Source organism: Mesoplodon mirus (assembly GCF_964341445.2).
Source record: "Mesoplodon mirus genome assembly, chromosome: 4".
Classification (NCBI taxonomy): domain Eukaryota; kingdom Metazoa; phylum Chordata; class Mammalia; order Artiodactyla; family Ziphiidae; genus Mesoplodon; species Mesoplodon mirus.
The window spans coordinates 70,087,923-70,094,035 of NC_138979.1; the positions used below are offsets into that span (position 1 = coordinate 70,087,923).

Here is a 6,113-nt window from a genome sequence, read left to right on the forward strand (position 1 = left end):
TGTGTTTAATTGGACTGCATGACAACATTCAAGACAACCTTGTAAATAACAGTAAATTTATCATTTAAAAATTAGTTTTTCTAGATGCATGGAATTTCACGAAGTACAAATTTGTAAATATCTCATTGTAAAGTATCATGAGGTGGCTTCTATAAATGTTTTAGCAGTGTAATAGGTAACTAGTAATTGGCCTTTTAGGGCTTTGTAACATGGTGTTTATGTAGTGGGTTTTTGGGGATAGGGGTACACAGATTGTCTCCATATCTTCAGATTTTTAGGTTCTCATGTTATAAGAAAAGATTAGATTGTATACTTTTAACAAACAAAGAAAAATGCCCATGGGGTTTATTTTCATCTTTAGGAAGAAAAAGGAAGACATGAGAAGGGAATTGTCATTTTAAACTGCAGGTATATTCATAGTTATATAACATTGCTGAAGTAATGGTTATTTTGCTATGCTATGAAAACTTACTGTTTGCAAATTTATATATGTATATGCATATGCATGCATATTATAAATGTATATGCATGTACATATGTAAAATTAGTTTTAGGGGTATAGACATGATAGTGTTCTTTCTCATTTATTAGCTTATTGCTTTACTTGTTTTTTTTTTAATGGAAATAGTATTTCAGTTGTAAGCTTAAACGTGTAGAAGCCCACTTCATGTTATATCTAAATGAATGTTAATTTTTATATAAAATGTTTAACCAGCATGGATTTTTTTTAATGTTTACATATATACATCTGTATGAGAACAGAATTTCCATGATTATGAATATTTTATTTTTCTAAGAGCTTTTGAAAATTTTCTGGAGAGCAGTTAATTTGTATGTAACCAATGTCAAAAGTATTCTCAGTTGCCTATAATGTAAATAACGGAAATTTCTTAGAATCCTATCCAGTATTATCAATCAGTACATCTTTTTGAACAACAGTTTGGCAATGACAATAGAAATTTGAGTGTAAAATTTTTGAAATGATGTAATCTGCTGATGGGATTTTATGTATTCCTACTCTCAAATCCATATAGAAGTATGTTATAGATCAAGTATAACAAATAATTTGAATGTATGAAATACACATTATTAAAAGAACCACTGTAATGATAGCTAATTCATACGAATATTATTCAAACACTGAAAAAGTATTCTGATATTGAAGGGTGTTTTAAATTGATTTTTTAAATTGTCATTTTTGTACAAATATCAACTAATTTTGTGTGCTGAGGTGTGTCCATATGCCTCCGGTTTTTCTATTTGAAATATTAATGGCTAATGTTCCTTGGGAATGGGATTATTCAGACATGATAATGGAGTTAAGTAATGCTTACTCATTAGTGTTACTACAATAGTGATTATTTTAGCATTCTTTTTGAAATTTTTGTACATGTGTAAGTTAAATACTAAAACATTGTTTATATATTTGTGTATTGCTACATGACAATCTAAAATGCAAATGTGAATTATTGAATAGAAAGTTGTCTGGAAAAACATGACAAAATTTTAACATTACTGTGTAAAAAGATCAGAAAAGAAGGTATGCTGCCACTTTCTGCCTTTAAAACTTTAAAGGTATTTCAGAAGCAACATTTAAACAGCAGAGGAAATTTTAAAGATACAACCAATTTGTGCCTGTCTTCATCGTTACCTATTGACATCTCGGGAGTTTTGGGCTGTTGTATCCAACTTTGTATTCCCAGTGACTGTTACAAATAGTTTTTGAGTGATCATGAAGAGCGTGTGACTTAGATACTAGTGCTAGTGCGGCAAAGAGTTTTACACAGTGAAACAGAATATTGGACTATCCATGGAAAGAAGGGAGAAGATGGCATTTGAGGTAGGTGCTAAACAGTTATATTTGGGTTGACAAACACAAAGGGTAATTTTATAAGGCAGTGCTATATTTGTGGCATATTGTAAGGGGGAGGAATCTCTTGGGCTAAACTCGAATTACTCTTAGTAATGGGCATAATTGGAGAATGGATTGTTTTCTTTTACGGTAGTTGAGTCTGTCAGAAGGATTTCAAATAGGTCTTTATGGCTTTTTAGATTATTCGGAATTGGCATAAAAGATGTTTCAGTAGTCTCAATGTTTGTGCTAAAGGTACTCTGAAAAGGTGAAAAAGTAAAAAAAAAAAAGTCTCTTTGGGCAGTCATATTTGCTAGTTTAATTATTTCCATTCACTATTCCTGTCAGTTCTAAAGTCAAATATTGTATACTTCTCAGGTGAACATGATGAAAGAAAGACATAACATGAAGATAACCTGAGGATGTCTGACATCATCAGGAACATTCTTCCTGTGAAGTTCCTTAATTTATAAATCTCAACTGTAAACCATAGGTAAGAAGGTTCTGGATCAAGACATGCTGTATTAGGATGAGATTTTGGCTAGGTTCAGGAAAATAACACTGGGGGAAGACTTTGTTCTTGAGTACCTTTGAGTTACAAACATTCCTGAGAAAATAAGTAAACCAGTTATTTTAAAATATAATTTTATTAAAGATGGAGTCCATGAATAATATAGGTGGTTACTTATGCCTTCCTTCAATTAATTTACTTATGACAACATGATAACTAATATTATAAAGGAAATGATCAATATTTTAATAATTATAAATTAGAGAATAGACCAACTATTTTTGCATGTGTAGTTTTGTGGTATGATAAAGAGAGAAGTTCATGGCAACCTAAAAAATATACTGATATAGAAGAGTAGTAGTAATAAAGTCATGTTGAACTTGGAGAGTTGAATTAGCTATGGGATTGATTAATGAGGAACTGTTACTAAGCCTTAACTGAAATTGTAACAAAGTTCAACATGAGCCTCCATTTACCTGCTACTTCAGTGTTTGGTCAGAATGCTATATATTTTACCTTATAATGTTTCTTGTTTTTCCCTATAGGGAGATGATAGTTCCAAGAAAAGACACTTTTGCCATCTTTGTTTTTAATCTCAATAATTGGTACCATGAGACTTGTTGCAGTATTCCTCTTTTCAAGTGTTCATCACTCCCATCCATCCCTGGGCCCAGGAGAACCCCTTGGCGATAACGATTGTGTAAGGACACTTTGAGTGCTCATTTCATTCAGGGAGGGGCACTTTGATAGACAGGAATTGATTATTCTGCTTTTCTTAAGCTTGGTGGATTTTGGTGGCAGCTAGTGGATATTGTTCAGGATAACATATGAGTAACAAATTATCCTAAAACTTAGTTATGGATAATACATTATTGTGTTATTTCCATGGATTCTGTGAGTGAAAATTTCTGACAGTGTTAGAATGTCTGTGGGATCAATTGGGAAGACCCAATCCAGTAATTGAGAGTGATTCAGACCACTGGAGTCCTCTGGATACTTTTTCACTCACGTCTGGCACTGGTTTTAGATGACTTGGAAGGTTGGGCTTAGCTGAGGCTTTCAACTAGAGTACCTTCACACAGCCAGGTTGCCACATGAGTCATAAAAATACGTGTTAGAGAGCCTTGTGAAAGTGGCATGGCCTTTCTGAACTAGTTTCAGAAGTCATGTAGCATCTTTTATGCCATATTCTGTTGGCTAATGGTGCCATATGGCCAACCAAAATTCCATAACATGGTGAGATAGTGCCAAGGTGACTGCAGACCCAGACAGCTTGTAAAACCAGATGAAAGAAGGCACAGTAGGTAAGAGCTACAAATGTGGTGCTTCAGTAGTTTTTGGTTTGTTTTCTTTTTGGGAGGGGTGGTCCTTGATTTTCAGAATTCCACTTCTCTCACACTCAGAATCCCTTGCAGATAATTTCCGACAAATGTCTTATTCATTGCCTGGCATAAAATAAAGTCTTACTGAATTGTTTTGTGATTTGAGGAGTAAATTAGGCAAAAGATAAGAAGTTAAAAGTGCATGGTTTTTGGATTAAGTCAGTTTGGGGAATGCAAAAGGAAAAAGGCCCAGGTGCAATATGTTGATACCAAAAGGTACAATCTTAGAACTACAAAAGCTATGGAACTGTTAAAAAAAAGAATGAGTGGAGACAGTTGTTGATGAAATCAATAATGTTATAACACATACTGAATCCCTGCTCTTAACACACCAGGAGTTTTTCCCTTCATTTTTTACTGTACCCCACAGGAAGGTTAATAATTCATGGGATGTGCTATGAAGAGTGAATGCTGACAAATTCCTTAGACATTCTTTCTCAGAGACCCTCATTGCCTACCTGCTGTCCATGGGATAACATTGAAAGTGAAAGTTTTAATCAGAAAATGTTTCTTTTTTCCTCAAGATAAATCATAGCTAAATAGAAGATTAATGTTTTTTGGGGAGGTACCTACTCAGCAATTTTGATGGACCCTGGAATAATGAATGGGTCAGGAGCCAAGTCTTTTCCTAAGTTCCATTGTAGTCTCTATATCTTTAATATAGTTACTGCTTTTCTTGTCAAATGGACTAAGCTCCTTGGTTATTTTCATTGCAGTGTTTAAGCATTGTTATGTTTCTTATACGGAAATGTATGTAGATTGCATGATATCATGAGTGAGTGATCTGGAGATACAAGAAACCATACATAGTAAAAAAGAAACACAGACAACATGAAAAGAAAGTTTGAAGGATCAGTCCATTTAGCAAGATGTAAGAAGAAAGACCCCCAATATCAGGTTTCTCATTGTTAGAAAATTCCAAAATGAATTTTGATCCACCTGTTATTTCTTCATAATAGAATAGCTGTTGCATCATGAAGTATGCTACTAAATTTTTCCCATTTTTTTCCCTAATGTGTCCTCTCAGGTGATGACTGAATAGGAAAAACTGATGCCATTGCTTCTGCCACCATCTTCAGTAAAACCAAAGACAGTCTTCATAATGTACAGAGATTCCTCATTGATGTGTTGCAATGGACACTCCCTGTAGATCACAAAAACAGGCTGAGAAGGCTGAAGATTCAAAGTGACCTAAAGGGTGATATTGGAGAGAACTGTAACCAGGCATGTTGACTGTTTTCATTGTTGCCATTGGACTAAATCTCAGGAGCTTGAATGATGGAGGCATTATTACACAGAGAAGCTCAGGATGGTATAATTTCAAGGCTTCATTACAGTGCTCCCATAAGTATTAGGTGCAAATTTAAAAATTTTTCATTTATCACAGGGAAATTTAAAATTGACTCATAAAAAATCATCTTTTTCAAGATTTCAAAGGACATGGAAATTTGTGAAGTATAATATTTTACTTAAATGCCTTTTTTCCTCTTCTAATTCTGCCACCTCTGTGTTATCTACTATTAATGAAATTTTGTGCACATCCTTTTGGGTGTATTGATAAATTAATATGCAAGTTATTTTTGGGGGGTCTATATACTAGCTACAAATTTTCTACACAGTAAACATGGTTTATATATAAATTGTAAATTTATCCAACTAATTTGTTGAAATAATTCCAATGAATTGGAACTGCTAGGACTAAGGGTATCCAAAATTTATAGTTTTGAGTCCAAACTAGTTTTCCCTACTATACAGACAGGACTTCATCAATCTTGTTCCCCAGTGTTTATGTGGGTATATTTCCTAAAACTGTACAAATGTTACATTTTTAATCTTTGGTAATATGGTATTACAAAGAAATTGCTTTTCTTTTGTTACTGTTCAGCTCTGTCATCTTCATATATGATTAATCCTTACTAGTCATTTGTGTTATTTCATTTTCTTCTGTTTTTTTTTTCCCATTCCATTGATATATCAATGTCTTTGTTACTGGTTTCTAAGAACTCATTTTTTATTAAGGATGTTAACCATTTGTCATGCAGTGCAAATGAAGTACCATATTTTATTGCCATCAGTTTACTATGGTGTTTTGTATTTTGGTTGTGTATTAAAATATAATCATGTGCTTTATGCCTTTTGAGTTTTGTGTTTTTCTTAAAAAACACGTTTGTATTAGTATCATTTCTTGGTCTGTATTTTCCTTTTTGCATCAAATATTTTGTCATGTTATTTCTCTTTCCATTAATCATTACTGTAGTTTTAAAGCATTACATAGTCAAATTACTCACCTTAACCTAAGTAGTTACCACTTATTTTTAATTCTACCATAATCATATAGAAATTCTGACATATAATTGACTGCATTTCT

General features: G+C 33.0%; 1 long non-coding RNA gene across 1 annotated transcript; it reads left to right on the top strand.

The window, feature by feature from the left end:
• The first annotated feature begins 669 nt into the window (after nt 1-669).
• On the top strand, nt 670-5,869 carry LOC309802426. The gene is made up of 4 exons (XR_014293793.1): nt 670-1,840; nt 2,231-2,345; nt 2,909-3,063; nt 4,773-5,869. It is a non-coding gene; the product is annotated as an uncharacterized lncRNA (long non-coding RNA).
• The last annotated feature ends 244 nt before the right edge of the window (nt 5,870-6,113 follow it).